Here is a 27201-nt window from a genome sequence, read left to right as displayed (position 1 = left end):
CACAAAGCGCTGGCAATCTGAGGTATTTGGCAAAGATATCTACTCAGTTCTTCACAGTCTGAAATAGGGCTTCGTGTAGGCAGAAGTAAAGCACATAAAGATACATATACTGTTCCAGGTTTCTTGTGTAAAATCAGCATAAGCAATGCTGGCACAGGGTCCTTACACTGGTGTGACTGCATCCAAAGTAAGAGTTGCTGCAACTTTGTGATCAAACTAAATCGGTGTCAAATCTAGACCAGAGCTTTCATGGAGATGAGCTGGCGCTTAATAGATGTCCTGAGGCTCCCCGAAGCTGAAGAGTAATGGTGGAACACAGAACATGAAACAGCTCTGGTTGCACTCTCCTACAACATAGAGACAGGTAAATACAGGGTGGCTGCGCATACTTACTGGACAGTCTTGAATTTTCCCGCTTCTCCAATGAACTGCCCAATGACCATGGATAATCTTTTATTTACTGCCCTGCACTGAGTGAGGCGGATGGATCGTTGGTCACTGCAATAAGGATATCCCCAAATAGGACATGCTCAGGATGATTCAGAGGGAACAAGGAAAGGTAAAAATGAACCAAGTGGCTTTTACAGCAAGCTACTGCCTCTTCCTGTTTCCCTCTCTACTTCATAAGCATTTTCAGAATCAGCACTTTAGTTAGAGATTAGAATGAAGAAAATGACTGGTAGCAAAACTAGCTCACTCACAGAGGGAAAATGTAATTCTGCAGGGACTGAGAGGATATGCATGGAGATATGCTATTTGCCTCCTCCTCTTTTCCTACAAGATGCCTCATTTCCCTGTATCTAGAAAACAAATAGTGGAAAAAATAATTAGTAGTGAATTCCCAATCCACATTTAATAAAAACTAAGATCAGCTTCATATTACGCCACTTAGGTTTGTAGACAGCTTGTTTCAGGCCCCAGAGACTTGTTCTACGCGAAATACTTTGTTTTCCAGTGAAGTGTTTTTCTGCCAAATATGAATTTGAGAGACACAAGCAAGGAGTCATAGAATCATAGTGTGGTTTGGATTGAAAGGAATCTTAAAGAGTGTTCAATTCAAACCCCTCTGCCACTGGCAGGAATGCCACCCACAAGATCATGTTGCTCAGATATCAAACCAGTCTTTGAACACTTCCAGGGATGGGACATCCACAGCTTCTCTGGGCAATTCCAGTGTCTCACCATCTTCACAGTAAAGAATTTATTCCTAATATCTAATCTAAATTCTCAGTTTAAGAGGGTTATCCCTAGTCCTTTCATTATCTGCCTATGTAAAAAGTAATTCTACATCTCTTTTATAAGCCCCTTTTAAGTACTGGAAGGCCACAATGACGTCTTCCCAGAGCCTTCTCTTCTCCAGATTGAACAACCCCAACCCTCTCAGCCTGTGTTCGTAGTGGGGGTGCTCCAGCCCTCTGATCATGCCTGTGAGATCTCCTTTGAACTCACTCCAACAGGTCCATATCTTCCTTGTCCTCCAGAGATGATCATCAGTCAGTGTAAAATGGAATGGAAAGTGCTAAATATTGAGGAGACAGGGGCTGAAGAGATTATTGTGATGATGTCTAAGTCTTGGCTCCCCTACCCAACTTCTTGAGTATCAGGATTGAGAGCTCTTGTACCCTAAAAAAAATATCTCTAAATGTCTCCCAGCTCTCATTCACTCATTTACCTCTGAGAGCATTTTCCTGAGGGATCACGCACCTTAATGGTCTAAAGAGACAGAAGTTTAGGCTCTGGCAGTGAAATGTTTTTTAATCCAGCTAGTGTGTGCTCTGCTGTTTCAATGCCATGTAAGTTTTAAAATCAGATCTTATTATATACTTAACTGGATGCTGAATGAACACATTTATACTTATGTTAGCACAGTTATTTTATCAGTCATCCTAACAAGAGAGATGTCAATTTTGACAAGACATTTACCTGCTCCTTAGGTCTAGGGGTCCAGATAATAGGTGAGATAACTCAGCAGGACTGGAGTCCTCACACTGAAAGAAGCCCACTGCATACAGATAAGGTCTGTGATCTTTAATTGATGTTAACTACTTGTTAACTGCTCCTGAAATGTAGATAAATCAGTCAAGTTTTCTATGAGATCTCAGTCAAATTACAGAAATAACGATTGAGAACCATAGAATCACAGAATGTCCTGAAATGGGGGGGACCCACAAGGATCATAGAAGCCCAGCTCCTGGCTCTACACAGGATCATCCCCAAGAACCCCACCATGTGCTTGAGAGCATTTTCCAAACTCTTCCTGAGCTCTGTCAGGCTTGGTGCTGTGACCCCTTCCTTGGGGAACCTATTCCAGTGCCCAACCACCCTCTGGGTGAAGAATCTTTTGCTGATATCCAACCTAAACTACCCTTGACACAACTTCAGGCCATTCCCTCAGGTCCTGTCACTGATCACAGAGCAGAGATCAGTGCCTGCCCCTCCTCTGCCCCTCACAATGAAGTTGTAACTGTGATGAGGTCTCCTCTCAGTTTCCTGGTCTCCAGGCTGAACAGACCAAGTGACCTCAGCTACTCCTCACACGGCTTCCCCTCAAGGCCCTTCACCATCCTTGTTGCCCTCCTTTGGACACTCTCTAGCAGCTTTATCTCCTTCCTGTATTGTGGCACTCAAAACTGCCCCCAGCACTCGAGGAGAGGCTGCCTCAGTGCAGAGCAGAGCAGGACAATCCTCGCCCTTGCCCAGCTGGCAATGCTGGGCCTGATGCCCCCCAGGACAGAGTTGGCCCTCCTGGCTGCCAGGGCACTGCTGACTCACATTCAACTTCTCATCAACCAGGACCCCCGGGTCTCTTTCTGTGGCACTGCTTTCCACATCTCATTCCCCAGTCCATCCATACATCCACGGTTGTCCCATCCCAGTGTATGGTTGGTGACTGAACATCTCTCTAATTTGTCAGAGTCTCTCTGCAGGGCCTCTCTGCCTTTGAGGGAGACATCAGCTCCTTCCAGTTTAGTATCATGGACAAACTTGCTTAATATTCCTTCCAGTCCTGTGTCTAAGTTGTTTATGAAGACACTGGAGAGCACTGGGCCCAAGATGGAGTCCTGCAGAATCCCACCAGTGACCAGCTGTCAGCCTGATGTGACCCCATTAACTATAACCCTTTGTGTCCTACCCATCAGCTGGTGTTCACTCACTGCATGATGTAATTATCTATCTGCACGCTGGACATCTTGTCCAGAAGGATATTTAGGGAGCCCAGCTCCTTGAAACATTAGAAAGTCATAAAAAATAGAACCAAAAATAATTTCAGAAAGTTATTAGTCCATCTTCCTGCAAGATAATAATTTATTTAAAACATGGCTTGAGGTCTAAACTTAGTCCACCTAATGATGATTGCATGCACTGTAATTCCTGTCATCGTTGACAGCATAGCCCTGTAGATGACAGGGAAGCCTTGTGACAAGGACAGAAATGGATGTTTGAAAAGTAGAACCTTAAAAAGCCTGAAAACTTTGATTTAAGAATGTAGGCTGTGGGCTTAATAAGGCTCAGTGTTACAAAATATGCCAGGTGTTCACTTGTGTTTTCTTCTGTGTTGTGGTAGATTTAAAGGTTGTGATGCAGGATGTGGAACATAGTTTGGAATGGATTTACATAATGAGCTGCTGTTAAATTTGGTATTTTCTGATGAATGACCAGAAAACTTTAAGTAAAAGCAGCAAGAGGATTGAATACTACCTAAAAAATTCAGATCTTTGAAGCAGCTCTCAGAAAGTCTCTTCCAATATGTTTATATATTTAAATTATGTTCCCAGAACAGACAGAGAAGACTCCTGGGAGCAGAAATCCCTACTAATCTTTCTCTAAGCTACAAGAGTTTATATTGGGAATAGAGATTTAAGACCTTGTCAGACAGAGAAAAAACATTTTATACTGCCTGGACGAAATTCTTTATCTAGTATAGGACTGTGTGCACATGCAATTCGTGTGAGGGGACTGCTCTGGAGAGGAGGGGCTGGCAGGTCCCCAGTGTCATAATGGCCTATATGCTGGACCAGGTACAGCAGTGAATGTCAGACTTTTTAGAACCCACAGTGAAGCTATTGAAGTTTTCTGAGTCAAATACTACAAAAGGCTGATAAAGATTCATGTGGCCCACACACCTCACTCAAAGAGAAGTTCATGTTGCAGTCTGGATTCAGTTTGCTGTTTGGTATGCATTTGTATGCTATAACAGATTCCAGCTTTGGGAAAATGTCTTCATGTTCATTCAGTTATGTGCCCAGCATGCAAATTGATAAAATTAAATACATCTTCAATGGCAAAAGACCTTTGAGGCTCATTCTCTGTTTTTGGTTACAGGATTGAGAACTGCATTGTACTACCATAGTGTATGAGTGTTTCCTTTTAGTTGTGAATGTATTTTTTATTGGTATTTTGGATATTTGTACTGTAAATTGAAAGACTTTCCCCTTTTGCAAATGCTGTTGATGCCAGTTATTAATTGTAGTTGGTACAAGAGTTAGTGATATCTAAATATCAATAATGAAATTATGTTCAGAAAAAAAAGAAGACAATCACAGAAATAAAACATGATTGCATAGTTGCCAGTGGTTTTAACTGATTATATTTTAAGTTGCTACTGTAAAGGGATATTACAATACAGAAAACAAGCATCAATAGAATAAGCAGAGAGAAGAATTAAAAGGGAATTTGTAAGTCTTATTTGTGAATTCCTGTAGAACATTTGTATGGGCAGTGAGTATCCCCACAATCAAAAAAGGAACACCCTGGAGGGCTTGGGTTTGCTATGTACTAATTTATTAGTGCTGCTTGTGCTATGTGACTTTTTAAAGCTGAAAGGAATTTTCAGCTTTAATTAAAAGAGGCTGCTGGGGAATGAAATAGGAAATAAAATGTAGCAATCAGATGCCTCTTAGGCAAGCATATCGAAAGCCATTAGTAACTAGGTCTGATGTTAATCTATTATTTTATGCATGAAATCACTGCTATCAAAAAGTTTTGATGAGACAAATATCTGGGAGGTGTCAAGAAATGGAACAATCATTCAAAGAGCAATTTAGATCCCTTTGTAGCAGAATACAAGGTATCAGTCTGTGTTACAATGTTCAAAAAAATTCAAGCTGTGTAGCCATACTGAGGGAAGCCCTATTTTTGGATGCAGAGATTTTAAAAAAGTTTTGTGAAGAAACACCAATGCTGAACTTAATCAGAATCCCTTGGATCTATAGAGGAGAAGGGTTGCAAAGGAACTCAGGGGTTAAAAGAATTTTTAAAAGCAGTTTTTAATTTAATGCTGAAATGACTATCCTGGAAAGGCATGCTCATCACTGGTGACATACTAAAGAGAAGGGTGACAAATTGGAAAGGGTTCAAAAAAGAAAGAACGAATGATCTAAGAGCAAGGTGACCGACCTGGGAAACAAATTTAAGGAATTTGGTTTGTTCAGCTTGTCAAAGGAAAGCTTATTAGGTCACTGGATTGTGGTCTGTTAACTCCCTGTATTGGGAAAGCAGCTCATGTAACAAAGGGATCTTTAATCTGCCAGACAAATGATGTAACAAGATCAAAGAAAAGCTGGAGCTACATGAATCAGGCCAGACAATGTGTGGCTCTTAATAGCAGATGAGCAATTGAGAACAATAAATTTTGGCATCTGGTAAATTACCATCTCTGGAATATGTAAAATGCGGAAATTTTAAAGGTAGATATTTGTTGTCTGAACTTCTGGTCTGTTGCAGATATGATTTCTTCACTTAAAGCAAGATTTAAAGTAGTCAAATCTTGTGTCCTTGATATCTTATATTCTTCAGGAGTCTGATTTATTCACTCTTCTCACCTTTTTAGGGGCTTCTTTCTGCACTGTCTCCTGTTTGAGGCCTCAAAGTTTATTTGCAAAAATCTCTATCCTCCTCCATGGTCTGACAGTCTTTGAAAAACCTCCCTAGTGGAATCAGTGTTAGAAATTTAAGCCATTGTACATCCGGTTTATTGAGATAACCAATTGTGGCCAATTAAACATAATTACACAGAAAATTACACTTTATTTGGTTTTCCAAATACCGAATATCTCTTACCACATATGCAGAAATGACCTATTATACTATCTATTAGTAAATATAACCTAATAACCATAATACATTAAGTAAACCATATGAAAAAATAATTTCATTTGGAAACTTAATTACTGATTTGTAATATAAATTCTGTGAGCTTTGCCTGGTTCTTCCAAGCCTTAACCTTTAAGTACATGTAATTTTCAATCAACTCACAATATCAACTTTTGCTGTAGCTTTTTGTTATGCATGAAATAGTAAAGAGCTCTGTTGGCGTGTTTGGGAAAAAAGATGTATTAGCAGATTTTCTAGTGCCTGGGGATCAAAGGAGCTGCTCAGCCATCCTGTTGAGTCTCTGGTGCATTGCAGGCCATTAGATTCCACCCACTTACCTCTCTGTGTAGCCCAGTTAGTTTGATTAGTGCATTTTTATCCACAGGAGACTAAACATTTGTGTGCCATAGAGTCTTACCTGTTCAATAAAACTTGTCTGACGCCTTTCCTTTCTTAGCTTTGTCTCTGGAAATCGCTCCATTTAAGTTACTGTGGGAATTCTTTTTTTGGCATTTGCACAGCAGAATCCAAGGATAGACAGGTTAACTCTCTTTGTCATTGATGTCAAGGGGAGGGTCTTGGGATGAAAATCTGCTAAAAGACTTTCTAACCTTCCATACTGAGACACCCCTTGGCTCAGTAAGAAAAGATAGTCAGCAGATATTGAGGACAGGCAAAACAGGTCTAAACACTCTCTCTTAAAAGGATCAATTTTTGCTTTAATTTAAAGATTCATTTTCCCACATACAGATGTTCTTATGCCTGTGGTCTGTCATGTAAACACTATTTGCTTTTTTATTTTGCATTCCCTCCAAATACTAAGGTCACATTTTTATTATAACTTGACTTTTCCATAGCAAAAGTCCTGGAATCAACTCTACTTCTCAAGTGCTAAGTAGGAAAAAATTTGTCATGCCCTGAGGCTTTAGTGGTCCTGACTATCTTCAGTAGCATCTCTTCTCAAGAGCAGTGGGATTAGCCCTGGCTGCCCATTGAGCCCCTGTACTGCTGGTTATGTTATTGTGCTTGGGTATCAGCTCCATATCTCTTAGGGAGTAGGAAGTGATTCCTGCAACCAACCCTGGCACATGACCTGTTTCCCTGATAATCCAATGCTTAGGTCGCTAAATAGCAAAGTAAAATCTGGATAAAACACAAGCCAGCATTGCTTAACTTTAATGTTATTTACTCGTGCCAGATACTTAACTATTTTTCCATTTCACTTTGTATTTTAAAGGGCTTGGTTTCCTTCTGTTTGCTTTGTATTTCAGTGTTAAAACCTTGATATGGGGTACAAAGCAGATTTCTTAATCTGAATGCTTTGACTTGTATCTGAGAGATAACAGTAGTAAGACCAAAGATCCAGCCTTCATTTAATTCTTTGCGTTAGAACTTAGAGGATGAGGTTCAGTAACTTAGGTAGATTCACAAAAAATAAGTATTTTTAAAATTCCTTTTACCTTACAATAGTTCAGATTTGTATGCCTCTTTCTTCAGAGGAATTTCAGAGAGTTCATGTAAGGGAAGACTAAATGAATTGGTTTGTTTGGCCTCCATAGTGCTCTGTAAGTGTATCAGGACTGATGAATGCCAGGAGGCATAAGATCTGTTTAGGGCTCATGCAGGCACGTGTATTAATTTAAGGGAGAGTTTGGTATGCTATGGGTTTGTTCTGGTTGCCTCTCAAGATAAGGCTCTGGAACCAGCGACCTTGAGAGGTTTTTCCATTTGCTCTGTTTGTCAGATGCAACCGTAGTTGTGAAATCTACCACACAGGTAAGAAACGCTGGTGACTGTGTAAGGTTTATTTATCAGTGAATGCATACTTTCCTGTGGTTAATCAGCTATTAAAGCTCAAAAGTTTTTAAATCCTTGTTAAGAAGATAGAAGTATTGTTAATCTGTCATGACTATGGGAGTGCAGCCTCTGTAGTAAAGTGTTGCGTTGAAAAACTCGATCATATAAATAATTTGTACAGAATTCTGTTATGATTTCTTTTAAAGGTTACTGTTGCAGGCTTAGATACAACTGGGTAATCTGCATTGTTCAGTTGCATTCAGAGTCTTTCAAGCTAAGGATGTACTTCAATGGTGAATACCTGTGTGGAGGCTGCAATTTGCCAAGTGGTTCTCTGGGAGTAAGAGGGGGATTTCAGGGGTCTTCTTGGACGAATTACATGGAAACAGGTCCTGCAGGGAAGATGAGTCTGAGAGAGTTGTTTGATATTCAAGGATCACTTCTTCCAGGCTTAAGAACAATGCATCCCAATGAGCAAGAAGTCAGGCAAAGCAGATGAGACACCTATGTGGATCAATAAAGAACTCCTGTCATTACTCAGGCCTGAGCAGGAAAGATGATGGAGATGGAAGCAGGGACAGGCCACTTGGCTGAATATAGAGATGTTAACAGATTAGGTAGAAATGAGACAAGGAGGGCCAAGGCCAATCTGGAATTAATTCTAGCCAAGGATGTCAAGAACAACAAAAAAGTCTTCTTCAAATACATAAATAACAAAAGGAAAACAAAGGATAATGTGGGCCTGTTACTTGATGGGGGGGGATGCTGGTAAGAGAGGATTCAGGCAAAGCAGAGTTGCTGAACACCTTCTTGCATTGGTCTTCATTGACTAGAACAGCCCTCAGGGGTCTCTGACCCAAAAGATCGGGGTAAAGGAATGTTGGAAGCAAGACTTTCCTTTGATCATGGAGGATTGGGTTAGAGAACACCTAGGCAGTCTTGACATCTGCAAGTCCCTGGGCTCTGATGGAATGCATCAACAAGCACTGAGGGAACTGATGGACACCATAGCAAGACTGCTCATGATCGTCTTTGACAGGTTGTGGCAATCAGAAGAGGTGCCTGGGGAAAGCAAATATCACCCCAGTTTTCAGAAAGGGCAAGAAGGAGGACCAGGGGGACTACCAGCCAGTCAGCGTCACCTCAGTCCCTGGAAAGATGGTGAAATGCCTTGTTCTGGAGGTCATCTCTGACCACATGGATGACAAGAAGGTCATCAGGAGAGGTCAGCATAGATTAAATAGGGGTAAATAATGTTTGATCAACCTTATTGCCTTCTATGATGAAACAGCTACCTGGATAGATGAGGGAAGAGCAGTGGATATTGTCTACCTTGACTTTGGCAAGACTTTTGTCAGTAACACCCCGGAGTCATGTTATAGTGCAAAAAATTATCAATAAGAACACATATCATAAAATGTACAAAATTGCCTCTGTGCATCTTCTCTGTATGCGTTGATCTGCCCCTTGCTAAACTGTACACAATAGCCACCCTTAAAAGCAAGGCTGTGTATGTAAATAATTTTTGTTACAAACCTCTTTAGGCAAAATATCTCTATATTTTTATCCATCTCTATGTAGTATGCATATTAACTAATAGTTGTTTCTTTTCATAGATGCCGTTAAAGCAGTCTGTGGGACAGAAATTAATGACACTGGGAGTGGTGGAATACTTACCTTCTTGTCTATGATAAAAATAATATATTCAAAATTGTTTTGCAAGCAACATAAGTATTTATGATGTCTTCAGCAGAGGTATTTGATGTATGAAAGTTAGAAAACAGGAAGAACTGAAAGTGGAAAAGGTAATACTTAAAAGCATTGGGAGCTCATCTCTCGGGGAGTAGGTAAATTTTATTTGGGCTAGGAAATTTTTCCCTAAGTGTGGCATGGTGTTGCCAAGTCTGATCATTCAGAGATGACAAGGCATTATGAAATTATTAAAAATTGAAAGACCTTACTTGTTTTTATTTGCCGTCTATAATTTCAGGGTGGAATCTGTTTGGTGTTTTAAAACCTTCCTTTACTGCCATGATGGCTAGCAGTGTTTTGGTCTGAAACAAAGCAGAAGCAGAACTTTGTTTAAATAATAAAGCTCAGGCTTGAAAAGAAAACTTCCTGCTATTGCAGCACTCTGGATTTCAGGAAATTGGCAGCCCTGTTGCAGCTGCTGTCTCTCTCCTTGCATGACCCTCTAAGCAGTATCACCTCATGGAGGTAGAGGCAATGATTCCCAAATAAATGGACTTCTGTGACCTAGACCAAAATCCCAGTGGGCTTGTACCTTTGCAAATCTGATGAGCTGCAACTTTTGCATTTCATGTATCTTGAGAGACCAGCTCAGAGCTCCACTTTGATCCCTGGAATACAATAGGAAATCCCCAGTAAGTCATGGGTCTGGTCCACCTTTGCTAGTTTGTTGCTCCTTGCTGTTCATTTGCTTCCTTTAAAGCACCTTAGTTTGTGTGTATTGAGATTAAATTGCTCTTGTGGCTGATTTATGGTTTTTAATGTAATTTTCCAAATTTGTATTCCCACTGAGAAAAATTAATTAAGTTTTGTAAAGGCAAGTTTGAAATACTTTTTCAGATTTGCAAAAGAGTTTGCAGGATTTCACCCAAACCCCAAGCTGCAGTGGGACCTTTCATATTTCAAAGGTGTCAGAGTTTAGCTTCTTCCTATATGTCTCTTGTACTGCAGGATCTGTGACAGCCTCTAATCCTTCGAGACTTCACAGCTTGCTCTGAAAATTGCAATTTCCTTTTCTTTTTTGAAACAAATTCTTATCATTTCTTGCATATGGCATTACAGCTGACAACATGAAGTCTCAGCCTGAATATTAAGACTGTAATTCTATTTCTTGAGTTGTGCTACAGTGTATAAATTCATTCAACTGGACTTTCAAGGTGGATGCCACCAAAAGGAAATCTCAATTAATTTACAAATGACAGTCAGTTGGGACCATGTTCTATGTTGAGCAGCAGCTGATTCACATTTTAACAAGCTATTGTTTTCCCAATTTGAATTCTATGATTTCTTGAATCATCAGCTTTTCTCCAAGACACACTGGGTGGTATTTGCACTATTAATCATGCATTTTATCTTTTACTTAGCACACGTATTTACGTAACTGCAGGATTAGTTAAGAGAAAGGGCAGAATGTGGCTTCCAGATGAAGTGGAAAAAAGTTCAGCAGTGGAAAGAAGTGGAAAGAAGTTTCAGCAAACAACTGCAGGTCAGGAATTCTGAAAACCACATGTAATGTCCGAGATAACTGGGCAGTGAAAGCTTTCTGCCTGTTGGGATGATGAGGGTAATACCACTTCTTACTGTTATTTTCTGTGTTGAGTAGGAGAGAGGTCATTTGGGCAATGTCTATAAAATACTGCCAGACTGTATTCCGATTTCATGCCTAGGTTTACTGGAGTGTCTGGCTATGAAATTATATCTAATTTCTGTTCATTGGGAAGGTATTTGATGGTGTCTGCCTTCCGCATTACAAGATAAAATTTTTCCTTGTTTGTTGAAAAGATATTTTAATTAGCATGTTGGTTTGATTTTAGCTTTTGGCTATTGCAGTGTTGGTTTCATACAACAAATGTGAATTTAAAGAATGATATAAAATCAGGCTGGAGTGGGCCTCTAATTAGATCAGGAAAGGCTTAATTCTGCCTGATGGCTTCTGACAAATGTGTGACACTTTTAAAACCAATTTCTTAAAGCTCAAGAGGATAGGGCATCTTATCTCCTCTTAAGCAGCTTGTCTCAGTATTGTCAGACTCACTTGCTGGAGCAAAAACCTGCACAAGTGCACCTGGCACACCTTGCTGGAGGGCTTGTTATAGCTCCAAAGCTGAAATTTGGAAGTACAGGACAGACCTTGGACTGGGAAGTAGATGAGGGATTTCCCACTTCAGCTAGGTGGGCAAGTAAGGATGCATCCTTCCTGGAGAAGTCTCCTTTCCGGTGACTGTGCTGCCGGGTTATTTTAGTTCCTTGTGTAGATGTGCATGCAGAGCAGCTTGAAGCTCATCACAGCCCTACTGATGTCCCTCTGTTAGGAGAGAGACTCCAGGAAGGAAACACCTCTTCAAAACAGGGTTCTGTTGCATTAAAACATCCACAGAGGAGCATGCATAGGCTAATGACCAGTCGAGTATTTTGCCACTCCCTGGGAAATTTTCGAAGGATGCTGGGTATCAAGAAGAGAGGGTTCTTTCCTACCCTGAGCACCATCCCCTCTTTTGACTGGCAAAATGGGGGCTGAGGGCTTACATAAAGACCTTGAAGATGATTCAGCACTCTCCCTATTGTGTGCTGTGCAGAGAAGGAGTAGAAGAAAATACCCAGTGTATCCTCTGAAAACTGTAGTAGCTGCTGTCAATCAGCTCTCTACAGATTGGATCTGTTTGAATCCTCATTTTGTATGGGCAGAGTCACTCATGAGGTGTTTGGTGTAGTACCACACGTGTTACTGGTGGCTGGCATCACCTCTGTACTATAAATATCCCCATTGGATAGTGGCACAGTGTTAATTCTTGCATGTGTTCATACCATTTGTACTTGCTTTTTCTAATCAAATATTTACCAACAATCCCATTGTACTCTCTGGCATCATGAGGCAGCTCCCTGAAGGAAACCATTAATTTTCTGCTGTACACACTGGTTGATTAGATGCTTTGTGGAGGAGGAACTGATATGAAAGCATAGAAATGAAAACAGCAATACTCCTGCCAAGCACTGTAGCCTGTTGCTTTCATTCATCAGCTGTTTTTATTCATTTGTCTGAGGCAATGCTAGTGAATGACTCTTATTGGAGAACTACACAGACTGTGAGGCAGCGCTCAGGAGCAGAGCAGCCTCCCTTCCTTGCTGTCTTCTATCAGTATCCCTGTTCCCAACACCAGGGGTCAGCTTTCTACTGTTCATTTGAAGCCCTTTCTGCTCTAGCTATGGCATCTAGCTGTTACAAGATACAAGGAGAGCAACGGGAAGTTCCAGTCCTCCTCCAGGCCAAACATATCTTGCAGGAAAGGTAAAGGTAGAAATACTTATGTGCTGGGTAACGTGTATTGCGCTTCTTTCAGCAGAGCTAATTTCTAATTGCCTTTCTCTTCCATCCAGGAGCTGCAGTTTTCTATTTGTTGTTTAGACTGACTTCAGAGCCAATGGATGTGACAGCTCCTTCACGGTGACCTGGGATTGCAGAGCGGGCAGGATCTCTGCCTGCCTGTTTTAGTTTTTTACATGGTCTTAATTGCTGTTATGTCTGAGGTTCCTTTCTGCCTTGAGAGTCTGTGTCTTCCCAGATGAGGTCACGGCAATGCTGCCTTTATTTCTTAATGATGAAAAAAACTAAGCCAAGGGGCTCACGGAGAACAGCAAATACCCAGATCAGAATTCTGATCTGCAGTCGTAGAAATAGCAGGCTCTATTCCTGCAATTCCCATAGAAGCAAAATGACTCTAGAGGCATTTTTTTCGAATAGGTTATTCAACCTCATTGCTGCTTTTCCAGGCTTGTGCCATCACACCATGATTCTGTTCTGAAGGGCCCCTAACTTTTCTCAACCATTCCATGTGAAGAGCAGGAAGCTTCCTAACTCAGCTGTCTTTGCTGGCTAGCATTCAATCAGACAGCTGGGTCACCAGGCAGCTTTAAAGACCTAGTCCTCCTTAGATTTATTTTAGGAATTGCTATTCATATAGATTGAGTGTTACATGAATGTAATATCACCATCAGTACCCGAAGATGGCAGTGTCATTTAAAATGATTGTTTTTTTCAGGCAGGTCAACAAGCACAGGGGCACTGGGGTGAGAACACAGAGGAGGGAATCAAAAATGGCAGAAGGAAAGATAAATCAACATTTTTAGCAGCTGCCCATGATTAGATTGGTTTGTGTCAGTCATGAAACTGGACTTGAAAATATTTCTCCATCTTGGTGTACACTCTGAGAAAGAAAACTTCCACCTAAATCTGGAGGAGCAGTTGCAGAAAGGTGTCTAAGGGGGTCTGGCATGGGATGCCTTATGCATTCGCTTACTTGAGAGTAGCAGGGAGAAGAGGGGCTACTTCTATGTATAATGGTGGTGAGATCTTCACTGGAATGTTGTATCCAGCTATTAATAGTTCAGTCTTCAAAATGGATGTTAAAATTGAAAAAAGGTTCAGAGATGAACCGCAATATGACTTATGTTTGAAAACTCTGCCTTACAGTTAAATTCTCAAACAATTCAATTTGGCTTATTAAGGAGAAGATTAAGTAGTGATTTGATTACTGTCCATTAATTACTTGAAGGGAAAGGAAGGAGTTATCTTATAGAAAAGAACTCTTTCATCTTACTTTTTCATCTAGGACATAATCTAGCAACTGGAAGTAGAATTCAGAGATCTCAGAAAACTGGAAATGAATTTTTAATGGTGGAAGTAATTAAGCATAGGAACAAATAAAGGATTTATTCATCACAACTATCTCATTTAGCCTTAGAATTTACCAATCTGCATTGAACACATTCCATCATTAATTCTAGCAATATGTAAGTTACTTTGTAAGCTCCTGAAGTTAGATGGCTTGTCATTATTCCTAGGGCAGAATGGTACAAAGAAAATGTAAAAGGCCCCATTAAAGACTTTTTCTTCAAAGACTTTTCTGTCTTTTGTTCTGGAGATGAGTGTGGATCATTTTTCAACAGAATGCATTAGTAAAAACCTGAAGGAAATCTATCTAATTTAATGTTTTCATTAGTTGAAACTTGTGAGATGTTCAGACTTCTTAGCTTAGCTTTCTTGCTGCTGTAAAGCAAAACCACTTGTTCTACAATGTAAAATCTTCCTCTGTTGGTCCCTACTTAGGGAACTCAGTCATACTTTTCAGTTCTTCTCTCCATGCTTGGTAATATTTACTAGGCTGCCAAACTGTATAACCAGAAATACCTGGATGCTAACCTCCACTGATTCATATGATAGACCACTTCAGGTTAAGATTCTATCAAGAATACTTTGAAAATTCTGGCCATTGAAAAATAAGTGCAGATCAAATTTGCATTTTTTTGGAAACTTTTAACATCAAAACAGTATGAAAAACTACACATTTTATGTGATTTTTTTTTTTTTTAAAAATTACTTTGCATGGTGTGTTCTCATGGATATCACTTTGCTTTAGCATATGTGAGAAAGGATAAAAGTATTTTTTAGGGTATTGTAGAATGAAGTCAACTACAGAAGGTAGGAATAAAAAGTATTCAGGGGTGCTTAACTGTATCAGTGAGGGATCAAAGTGGTGAATCATTTAAGTAGCTTTGTGTTGTTTGATCCTTTACACTTCTGTTTTTCTGGCTATTAGACAAGCTGAATACAACTTTGCTGTGTGAAGAATTTGTGGCTCAGTCTGTTTGTATGACTGGACAATATATGTATCCTTAATTTTTCAACATTATCATGCTAGACTTAAATCGTTGATGAAATTTAGTAAGTGGCTGCTGTTGCGAAAAGGCTCACCTGCAATAAAAGAAAGGCAGCAGATATTACTCCAAGAGCTATTGCAAGGTCCTGAGTTATTCTTACCAGATTCCTCCAGGTATGAGACAGCTGGCTGGGATTCACTGACATTCTCCAGCTTCTCCCATCAAATGGTGCATGATGAAGTGGTTTCCACTACTGCTTAAGAGATCTTCATAGAGGGACAGTTGTATCAGCTCTTGTATTGTTTGGTGAGTTCTTAAAAGAGAAGCCAGCACAGTAGATTCTCAGGGCGCTGATTCTGATCCCCACCTTGGCTCCCACTAGACAAGAGAGGAATTGTATGGTGCAGAACATGCTTTCTAGATGCTATGTAGTCCCAGGCTTCTTCTTCTGCTGGAGAGAGGCTGGAGAGAAGACTGATTGCCCAACCAGCCTGGCTGGTGGAGATGGGAGATAATGGGGACATAAATTCCCCTGTTAATTCCCACAACAGATCCATGTGTTGGCCAGAGCCAGATCTGGTTTAGTATTGGTTGGCTTCTCAGAGCTGCAAGTCTACAAAGTTGGCTGTCACTAGAGGAAGATGAAAGTTTCTTATGTGGATAAATACCTGACAGGGGGAGTGACAAAACCAGAGATGAACTCCTCTCAGTGGTATCAAGTGAAAGGCAAGTCAGTGGATGTGAACTGAGATAGGTGAAAGTCCCTTTAAACATAAGCTAGAACTTCTTTACTGTGAGGGTGGCTCAGCAGAAGAACAGTATTTCCAGTCTAGAGAGGCTGTGGAGATAACCCCTTGCAGTTTTTAAAGACCTGACAACACAGTCCTGGACATCATGCTCTGACTGACACTGCTTTAGGCAGGCAGAATTGGACTAGATGTTCTGCAGAAGTACCTTCAAGCCTCAGGTATCTTGTGATTCTGTGATTTTTTTCTTTCTTTTTCATCTTTTATCCATCATATCTAAGTGTAAGCCAAAATTTGGCCCATGTTTTGCATAGATACTCGATGCTTTGTGTGAGTCTTTTGGAACAGTTCCATTCCCTAGTAGTGGCTTGTTGCTCTTTGGAAATTTCACTCTGAAGTACCGTCTGTCTTTTTGCCATAGCTATCTTTTTCCCCCTGACCTTGTTACTTGGTCAAAGGATTGAAAGCTATTGCTTTGTGGCAGTATACAGAGCAAACTGATGTTACTCAGGCAATTTGGGGTTGAGGAAGGCCAAGGTAAAGCTGGAACTGAACCTGGCAAGGGACACAAAAAAGATCAAGAAAAGCTTCTATAGATATATTAACCAGAAGAGGAAGGTCAAAGGAGGTGCTACCCACCTGCCCCCCCCCAAAATAAAAATGATGGAAAACTGGTAACAACAAATGAGGAAAAGGCTGAGATACTCAGCAACATTTTTGCCTCAGTCTTCAATGGCAACCTCTCTTACCACACCTCTCAACAGCAGGATGGGGACTGGGGGAGCAAAGTCCCTCCCACTGTAAGAGAAGATCAGGTTCCTGACCACCTGAGTGTACGTAAGTCTTTGGGACCTTGATGATGTGGTTGCCAAGCCACTCTCCACGATATTTGAAAAGTCATGACAGATGAAGTCCCAGGTGACTGGAAAAGGGAAGCCATTGTACTTATCTTGAGAAATGATAGAAAGGAGGACTCCAGGAACTACTGGTCTGTCAGCCTCCCCTCTGTGCCTGGGAAGATCATGGAACAGATCCTCCTAGAAACTCTGGTAAGGCACATGGAGGACAGGGAGGTGAATGGAGGTAACCAGCACGGCTTCACAAGGGTAAGTCCTACCTGACAAACCAGAGGCCTTCTGTGATGCAGTGACCTCAGGAGTGGACAAGGAAGGGATTAGAGATGTCATTTATCTGGACTTCTGTGAAGCCTTTGTCACAGTCCCCCACAATATCCTTTTCTTAAATTGGAGGGAGATGGATTTGAGGGATGGACTGTTGGGTGGTGAGGCATTGGTTGGATAATCACATTGGGAGGGTAGCGGTCTGTATCTCAGAGTCCCAGTGGACATCAGTGACAAGAGGAGTCTTTCACAGATCCATTCTGGGACCAGTGTTTTTTAATATCTTCATAAATGGCATAGACAGAGGGATCAAGTGCACCCGCAGCAAGTTTGATGACAACACCTGAAGGATGGGATGCCATCCAGAGGGACCCGGACAAGCTCGAGGAGTGGGTCCATGGGAACATCATAAAGTTCAAGGTCATGTGCAAGGTGCTGCACCTGGGTCAGGGCAACCCCCAGTACCAGCACAGGCTGGGCATGAACACACCCAGAGCAGCCCTGCCCAGAAGGACTTGGGGGTGCTGGGGGTGAGAGGCTGGACATGCCCCGGCCATGGCACTCACAGCCCAGAGAGCCAAACGTGTCCTGGGCTGCATCCAGAGCCCCGTGGGCAGCAGGGGAGGGAGGGGATTGTGCCCCTCTGCTCCGCTCTGCTGAGACCCACCTGGAGCACTGCATCCAGCTCTGGGGTGCCAGCACAGGAGGGACAGGGACCTGCTGGAGCCACTCCAGAGGGGAGGCTACCAAGATGATCAGAGGGATGGAACATCTCTGCTGTGAGAAAAGGCTGAGAGAATTGGGGTTGTTCAGCCTGGAAAGGAGTGGGCTTCAGAGTTTTCTGTGGCCTTCCAGTATCTGGAAGAAGCCTACAAGGACGATTTACAAGAATGTGTAATGACAGAACAAGGATGAATTCATGGCTTCAAACTGAAAGAGAGTAGGTGTAGATTAAATATTGGGAAGAAATTCTTTACTGTGAGGGTGGTGAGGCACTGGCACAGGTTGCCCAGAGAAGCTGTGGATGCCCCATCCCTGGAAGTGTTCTAGACCAGGTTGGATGGGGCTTGGAACAACCTGGTCTAGTGGAAGGCATCCCTGCCCATGTCAGGGGAGTTGGAACAAGATGATCTTTAAGGTCCCTTCCAACTCAGGCCGTTCTATGATTCTGTGATTCTGTTTGAGACTAACAAATATTTAGGTATTTCTGTTTTCTTTCTTCTTTCTTTTTTTTTTTTTTTGCATAAGTTTTTTCTCTGAAATTTACTTTTAGTAGCTCTTAAAAGCTACTTATGCTAACCCCCAATTATACACTTAACATACCTGCTGAAGATACATAATATTTCATGTACTAAAAATAAAAGCAAGCAAAAACCCCCCCAATTTCTGTCAAAGAAGTGAATATCTGGTTTATACCCCAGCCTTATACAAAGAGGAATGCTGAAAAATATTGTCCAAATTTAATGTTCAGTAGCTGGTTGCACAGAAAAATGGGAAGAGGTCCATTAGGGACCTGGGAGATGCTTAGCTGCAAATTAGTGGGGGCCTAGGCAGTCCTCTAGTTGAAATATCCCTGATTTTATGCCCTGTTTTTATACATTTCCCTAAACATTTGATGATAACCACTGCTGCAAACAGGTTAGGGGTAGGTGTTGGATCTGTAATGGCTACTCTTGATTTTCATGGTTCATGCTAGTGCAAAATTGACTGCATGCCCATATAAATGATTCTGCTTCTTCCTTGCTCCTCTATCAAATCTGCATCTTTTGCCAAATGTCTTCAGAAATGTTCTCAGAGCTGCTGTGTCATTTCTCATTGTCTCCTCCATGGCCTGAGCTGTATATGTCCATCTCATCAGGTATCATCTGTCTGCTTCCAAGAGACCACAGCACTGCCATAGAATGCTAACTTTCCTGTCTCTTAATTATGGAATACATAAGCATCTCCTGCAGTGTGTGCATCCCCCTCAGAGCTGTTATGGTCAGGAATACTAAAATGCTGGCAGCCTGGCTTGTTTGCAAGCTGGTGTGATTATCCAGAGGCAGCACATTTGTAGATGTCCATTTGTGGCATGATCCTGGGAATTTCTAAACGATGCGTGCCACCTGGAAGCTCCTTACTTGGCCACTTGATGGCACTCTTAAATATTTAGTTGGTTGCAAACGCTCTCAAACGTGCCAGTTTCGTAGAACAGGGATAGAGGAAACAGAGCCTCAGGTATTAAACAGTGAAATACCATCAGAATTGGAGCTTATGTCAACGAATACAAGAAAAACAGGAGCAAAAGTTCAGCTGATTGTGCTAAATGCTGCCCGGTGTGTAACAGGAGGATTAACACCTGTCTGGCTTTCCAGCTCCAAAGTGTTCTGCAGAGACAAGTGCTTCTCTCAGCCTTTCCTTATGGGAGAGGTGTGCTCCATCTTTTTGATCATCTTGGTGGCCTCCTCTGGACTCACTCCAGCAGCTGAGGTCTGATATGCTGAAGACCCCAGAGCTGGCTGCAGCACTCCAGGTGGGGTCTCACGACAGCAGAACAGAGGGACAGAATCCCTTCCCTCATCTTGATGTTAGCTTTCATAACACATAGCCAACTGCAAAGTTGTGCCCTTATGAGCATCTTATTTAAAGAAGAAAATTTAAGGAAGAATTATAGTGTGTGCTAGACCCATGATGCAAAAGCCTGTCTGGTCAGAATGAGAAAACTCTGCTTTTATATAGAGCATTGCAAACTCAGCCAAGTCACATACTCCTCCTTTTTTTGCACTGCTCACCTGCTCACCTCACTCTCAGGGGAGAGCTGAGATGAAAGCCAGATCTTCCTGCTCTTTTCAGGAAAGTGCTACATCTTTTCATTCCCTTCTCCCCTGTTTTTGTTTGCTTTTGAGCCTCTGCTTTCACATGCACTGACAAACAGTGCATGGTTCCAGGTGGTTCCTAAATACTCATTTTTGTTGGCCTAGTTGACTGTGGTTTCTCTTGTATTACTCTGCCAGACTTTATTTTAGAGTCAGAAAGGCTATGTATGTCTATCCATCTGTGCTTCTGAGGTGTGTCTTGCCTCTGACATATGCAGGACCCACAGCACATATTAGGACTGCAACAAGGCCTCAGGACATGTATAAATTACAGCTTGCCTCATCATCTATCAATTTTGTCTTCTCTAAAATATCCAGAAGACTTTGAAATTCTGGTTTTGTACCTCTCTTATCTGAACTGCAAGTTCTGTGCTTCCTAAGAGCCCCAGCTAAAAATGTTAACTGGATCAGGAGTAACAGGGATTAGTCAAGCAGCTGGTGAAAGGTGTCAAGCAGAATGTTAAATCTGACATTCAAGCATCTGAATCAGCATAAGCCAAAATGATCTATCATTTGCCTCCTCTGCACTGGTGGACTTGCTCAGCATTTGCAGATCTTTGCAGTACCAATACTGCTATCTGGAGGGTACAGATTTCCTTGTGACAGGAAATGCCTGTGCTCACAGAGTTCAGGCTAGTGCAGGTGGTCTCAACAGGGGCATTCAACTTTCACTGACAAATGTCAGAAAATAAATGGAATTTATTGGTGGAATTATCATCTGAGGCAGTGTCTCAGAGGGGGTGCTGTAGTAGCCCTGGAGCTAGGCATTGTTTTCATTGGTCCTCTGGATGGGAATATAAACTCACAGCAGGTGAAACGTGTGACTGATGAAAAGGCAGGTGAAGTTGTAAATCATGCTGGGAACAGAGCTGTCATACAGAGTGATTAATGTTGTGGTAAACTGGAATTACTCAAAGCAAATGCATTTTAATTCACTCAAATATAATATTATCCCTCTCTAGACAAAAAGGAGTGTTGTATTTTGGAAGGCAGCAATTCTTAAAAAAAAAAAAAGGAAAAAACCCCACTTTTGTGGACAAGTAAGAAATTTGAGTCTCCAGTGAAGTATCTTGGCAAGGAGGCTGAACATGATTCTGGTGTGCAAACAGGGAATCCTGAATAGCAGTAGATATATTATTTAAACATTAGTGAGACTAATACTGGAATATTATGTTTGATTTGAGAGCCAACATTTTTCAAAGCATGCAGAAAAACGGTAGTTTAGAAAGAACCCCAAGTTGATTCAAGAGTTGGAGAGTGTGCCCCAAAGGGGGAGAGAGAAAAACATCCAGTTGAAATTTGGACTCAAAATTAATTATGTCTGGCCCTTGCACAAATCCTAGCCATGTGATATCCTCCACTTATCTCTGGAAAGTTTCTTAATATTCTAGTCTTCTCCATGTCTGCTGTGAAGTGGCTTTCTGTTTGCAGCTCTGGAGGCAGTGCATTTCACTGCTGTGGCAAAGTTAATATTGGTTCCTGGCTTTTTGCTAAGCAGCCTCCTCTATGCAGTAGTGGTGAAAATAAATCGGATTTTTGAGTTCAGGCTGTGATGGTTATCAAAAGTATGCTGAAATGTGACTAGTGTTCAGTTTTTAAAGTGTCTTGAAGAAGAGAAGCAGCAGATATGAAAGAAGTCCTTTATCCAGTCAAGGTACGCATAGTAAGAATTAGCAGTGGCAAGCCAGGTAAGTCAAGTAAGGAATTAGGTGCAGCTTTTTAATCACTCAAAGTGATTAAATGTCAAAACAAGCTGAAAAATGAAACAGTGGCTTCTCTGTCTTTTGAGATCTTCATATGAAGTATGCATATACTTGCCAAAACCAAGTTATCAGGCTCAAAACAGGATATGCCAATAACATTTTTGGATCTGTGAAAAAGAGGAGGCCAGGCTTTCTGGCCTTGAGTTACAAAGTAATGAGTTCTCAAAACATTTTCTTTTCTGGGAAAGGACTGTTTTGAAAGTCCAGTATTCATATTTTTGTTGCCCACAATATGGTTCACAGCCTGATCCATAGTGGTGTGGGATATATCAACACAGCGTTGTGTACACAAGTATGGTGTAGTCGAGTACTTCTGGGCATTTAAGGGAATAGGAACAGAAGGAACACCAATGGTCCCAATTTAAATTTCTCAGGGATCCTGGGATGTGGTCTGCTTGAGCACAGCCCTCTGACGTCCCAGCTCTGTTCCCTGTTCTAGCTTGCTGTAGTGTCTTTGGCAGTCCCCTCCACTGCCCTTTCTCATTCTGTAAAAAGGAGTGCTGCATATACAGCCTTAAAGCACTCTCAAATGCTATAAAACTTTGAGATATTATTGTTACTCCCAAAGAGCTTTGAAAACACATTCAGCACTTGCACAAACTCTCTGAGCTCTTGGAAAGATTTGTTCTTTCCTGATTTTTCCGAACTATTGGCATACAGTTAAGCTCGAAGTGCCAGCTGTTTCCTTTGTTACAGCACACCAATTCTGCAACTGCAGCAAAGTGTGGAATTGGCACAGCTTTTAAAAATAAGCGAGGAGAGAATCTCGCTAGAGCAGTGCAAGGTCATTCAACTTGTTTCACAGTGGGTTAGATTAGCCTATGCTCAGTGCCCTGCTGCACAGGGTTTACTCACTGATAAAAAAAATCATATTGAAAATTCACTAATTTGTGACTTGCTCAGTCATCTGTCTATGCTATGCAGATGGAAGCACAGGAATATTCTTGGACTGTGCTCAGGCTTTTGAAGATTTTCAATTTGCTAGGGAAAATTTGCTGGTCTTTGTTTTTTGTCCTCTATACTTTAAATATTGTAAAGACAAATAAATAGCTGAGATGTGTCTTTGGATACCAAAATTTTTGTCTTTGAAACTGATCTCTCCTCCACAGAGGAGACTGCCTCACCAAATGTAGAGCACAACCAGCCCCTTCCCTTGGCTTCTTAGAAAACCAGTCCTAAAGGATAGAGCCCCAGCCAGCCAGCTCATCAAAGCATGAGTGTATCTGGGAGAGTTGAAGTGCTTGTGTAGCTGTGATGCTCAGAAACAATCAGCTGTTCACAAATGTACTTCATCTTGCTTTTTTTTCCAGATGGGCTTCTGGAGGACACAGGACAGATTTTAGGCACCAGCAGTTCTTTTTAGCATGGTGATATCTTGGTCCAAACTGTATCAGCGAGACAGCTGGCAGACTTGAATTTTAGAAAGCCATCACAGGATCACAGTATCACAGGATCTAAGATATAAGGCTGGAGTGTTTTGGGTTTTAAATCCTCCGAAGAGAAAGTAATTTGCCATAGCATTGGCTTCTTGTGTAGTAAAAACTCCTACTTTAACTCATGACCATGGGTGGTACCCACATTGAGATTTATTATGTAGCTGCAGGATTTAAACTAAGCATTGTGCTTTTTAACTTGAGGACGCTGTTGCCTCGAGCATAGTGGTTCAGCCAGTAAGCATTTTGGAGGAAATGGAAGAAAACCATGTAATGTACATCTCATGGCTTTGTTCCAGAACAAGGCCGGAAAGATACAAATAGAATTTTTTAAAAAATTTCTCCAGCAAACAAAAGACTTTGTTCTGATATTGGACATTTGCTGATTCTTTTGAATTTAGCTAAGGAGTAATATAAATGAAAAATCCATTAAAACAGGCACTTAAGCATCAGGCAAAAGATTCAGATGCTTTTCAGATTATTACTTTGCATAAACTATTTGGTGATATCCCAATGATATTCCGGGATATTTTTCTACCACTACAGTACTTTTCTGAAAAGGGTTTGGGGTGAATCTCTCCAGCTTTAAAAGCAAATGCAGAGGAGTATTTTAGACAGTGGTCATAGTTGGTTTGAAACCTGTTTCTATTTGCATGTGATGCTTATAGGCTCAGTTCTCCATGTTGAGATCAGTAATCATGCTATCTGCATCTTTCCTTAGCAAAACTTGTCTTCCCTATGTACACTTGTTACATGTCAGGGTCTAAAATTTAATTTCTGCTCAGGTGAACACTGAGGGATCCTCATGGCAGCAAGGGTCTGTCCACTCTCTTCTTCTTGCTGTGCTGTCATGTGTCTTCCTGTAAAGAACAAGTCCTGCTGGCACTGATTATCAGAAAAACTGTGTAATATCTCTAATATCTCCAGCCCTTGTATCTCAGGGGAAAAAAAAGCCAGTTTGCACTTTGTGGATCTGCATGGAGTGAATATTCTCTACTCTTCCAGTCCATACTGGTGCATCCATGAGGTGCAGAGCAGCTGTCTCGGGTCTGAAGCTGCTGCTTTCACTTCCAACAGTGGTTCACCACTGTCAGCTTGGTGCCTTAGGTTTTAACTTTAATATTTTTCAAATTCTCTACTGCTTAGTGTGTAACTCTGAAGTTTCTTGTAGCCTGTTAACTTCTGCTCTTTCATGCTATGTAGACATAACAAAGTCTCTCCGGGCCTGCTTTCCAAGGTCACTCAGACCGTCCTAGGCCCAAAAAGTATAAACCAAAGAGCAAGGGGGGCAAGTTACATCACTAAACTGAAGCTTTAATTGGAGAATTAACCCTGCTATGCAAATGAACCAAACCTATAAAAGTGTGAAGAACTCGGGACCTATTGTCCATCTCGGGGTCCATCTTGGCAATAGCCTCTGGCTCCCCAGCCAGGGGGTACCTTTGAAGGCCTTTCAAATAAATACCTACCTTATTCCCTTACTCCTGTCTGGTCTCTGTTTCTAGGAGGCCTCTTAAGGCATCAAGCTCTTGGATCTGCACTTTTTTGCTTGGCTGTGCTCTCTGATCTTCCAACATTGATTCACCCTGCATCCTGAGAGTCTATCTGCCCAATGTTTTGGGGCAAAGTGCAGTACTCTGCTTGTTTTTACTGAAAACCAAAAACCTTTCTCTCAAAAGTGCTGCTCTTCAAAGCTATACCACAGATATGCTGCTGTGGATATGTACTGTGCTTGCCATTCTGGAACACTGAATATCACTAATGAAATAAGCCCCTTTTGAAATTATTTATTAAAGAATATGTTGGTATGTCACAGGTTAGTACTCTGGCTGAGAATTCACCCTTCATTAAAATGGATTTATATGCCTATGCTCAGCAGGTCAGTCTGTGTGATGCTGTCATGCTTCAGTGTTAATTGTGGGTTATTCTCATCACATTGCCTTTCATCAGGAATAAGCTTTACATACTTTAGTGATCATATTATTCAGCCTTATGTGCGGTATTCACACATCTGTGATTTAACCCACATTCCTGATATTTGATAACATCGAGGAGACAATGAGTGGGATTCAGCTCTTAGTTTAAGGTGGGTTTAACATTCAGTAGTGGCCACTGCAGTCAGTGGAGCCTAGACAGTAAATCAGCACCCATATAAAACTCTCCTTTAAGATGCTACTGGTACTGATGGCAGCAGAAGCTTGGACTCTGAGTGCACAGACAGTCATACACAGACCTGCATTTGGGTGTCATAATCTGCAAACTGGACCCTGCATTTCACTCTGCCAGAGCCTCTTCCCAAGGCTTTGTTTTTCCCCTGCCAGACTAACCCCCAGGTGGACTTGCTGAAGCTGCTGAGCTATTTCACCTGATGAAGACCTACTCTATCACCTTTAACTGAGGAATGTGGGTGGACTCTGTTCCTGTCTGATCACTGGGGAGAGAACCACCTCCAAAACACAACTTAGATCTTTGGTGGCTGAATCACCCCCTGTAGAGGTGTCTCCTCTGCTGTCTGTGCAAGGAACATGGGGGCAGCTCTTGAACCTCCTCAGCACAGTGCTAACAGATAGAAAATTACTGTATGCTACAGGCCTTTTGGGAATATGCCTGGCTGATCAGCTCACTCCAAGAGAAATAAGAGCATGGAATAAGTTGAATTCAAAGGCTATCCAACAAATTTGGCTTCATTCTGCTCTGAGCCACTCCTGATGGCCATTTCCACAGCCTTCTGAAGTGTTTTTGCTTCTGAGGTGAGCACAGATTCATCCTTATCATTCATGGACCTCAACTAAATATCAGTTCAATGACATTACTTGGCTAAGAACAAAGACAATTCTGTGAATTAAAAGAACTGGGAAATCTCTGATGGAGAAAGTATCTTCCTTTTCAGCTAGAATTCTAAGAATAAGCTTCCCCTTCATAAAAAAAAAAAAAAAAAAAAATTAGAAATGTTGTTTGGGGTCAGATACATTTAAAGTAATGCCAGTTTTGAAATCTCACCTTTCTGCAAAGTAGAGAAACCATTTTCCTCATCTGTGCCTAGTACAGAGAGACCTGTGAGAAGATTCTATTTCAACAATCTAGTATGAAGCAGCAGTAACAGTTTTGTTAATGTGTGTTTCTTTACTGGTTCTTTGAATGCTTTTACGTGGCCCTGTTACACATGAAGTACACAATATCTGTACCTGCATGCTGGCTTGGAATCAGTTTACTTCTAAGGAGAGTTCTCTAAAGTTGGTGTTATCACTGGAGTACACATTTACCTGATCCTGCAGGTTGGCCAAAATGTTAAGAAAGGTAGGAAGCACTTTTAAAAGGAGAGGGCTGTTCTGGAAACAGAATGTGTAGTAAGTGCTTGAAGCACAGAAAGCAGTAAATTTATTTCCCATATACTGTGTGCCTGAGGGCATTGGCAGTAATAAAAAGCACTAGATGGCTAGGATGCTCTCAGAGGCAGCATTGTTTTCATAGATTAGCAAAGTTCCTTCTTTGTTTCTGGAGAGCTTATCTACATCAACAGCTTTTCTTTCCCTTTCAGAGAATTTGGAAATTGTCTTTTTACATGATCGAAATACCCTAAGAATTGGAGAGACAGTCAGGGCATGATAAGAAAGCACACAAAAGAAAGATGGTCCTGCTGAGAAAGGGGAGAGCTAATTTCAGGCAGCACAAAGAAAAGGTGAAAGTAAATAGAAAAAGGATTGGAAAGTCTTGGCAAAAAAAAGAGTTTCTGTGCCAAGCAGGGAGATGTTGGACATAAACAGAAAATAAAGCTATGGTCACTTTTACATTGTCCAGTTATGAGCAATGGCAATTGATATAATGCTTTACAGATACATTAATGAAATGTTTTTCTTTGAAAAAGTAGTGGAGACTGAAATACCGAATACTGCCAATACAGAAATTGAAATGGTGCTATCCTTGATTCTGCCTGTATGTCTACAGTGTAGTGAAATCCTAGCCCACAGAAAGAAGTGTAATCCTAGCCC

General features: G+C 41.3%; 1 protein-coding gene across 2 annotated transcripts in view; it reads left to right on the top strand.

Annotated features, from left to right (window-relative positions):
- DNAI1 (dynein axonemal intermediate chain 1) overlaps positions 1–27201 on the top strand; it is a 138863-nt gene that overhangs the window by 35449 nt on the left and 76213 nt on the right. The window lies entirely within an intron of this gene.

The sequence above is a fragment of the Corvus hawaiiensis genome, chromosome Z, assembly GCF_020740725.1.
Source record: "Corvus hawaiiensis isolate bCorHaw1 chromosome Z, bCorHaw1.pri.cur, whole genome shotgun sequence".
NCBI lineage: Eukaryota > Metazoa > Chordata > Aves > Passeriformes > Corvidae > Corvus > Corvus hawaiiensis.
The sequence above is the reverse complement of the archived record's forward strand: the minus strand, read 5'-3'. Positions and strand labels throughout refer to the sequence as shown.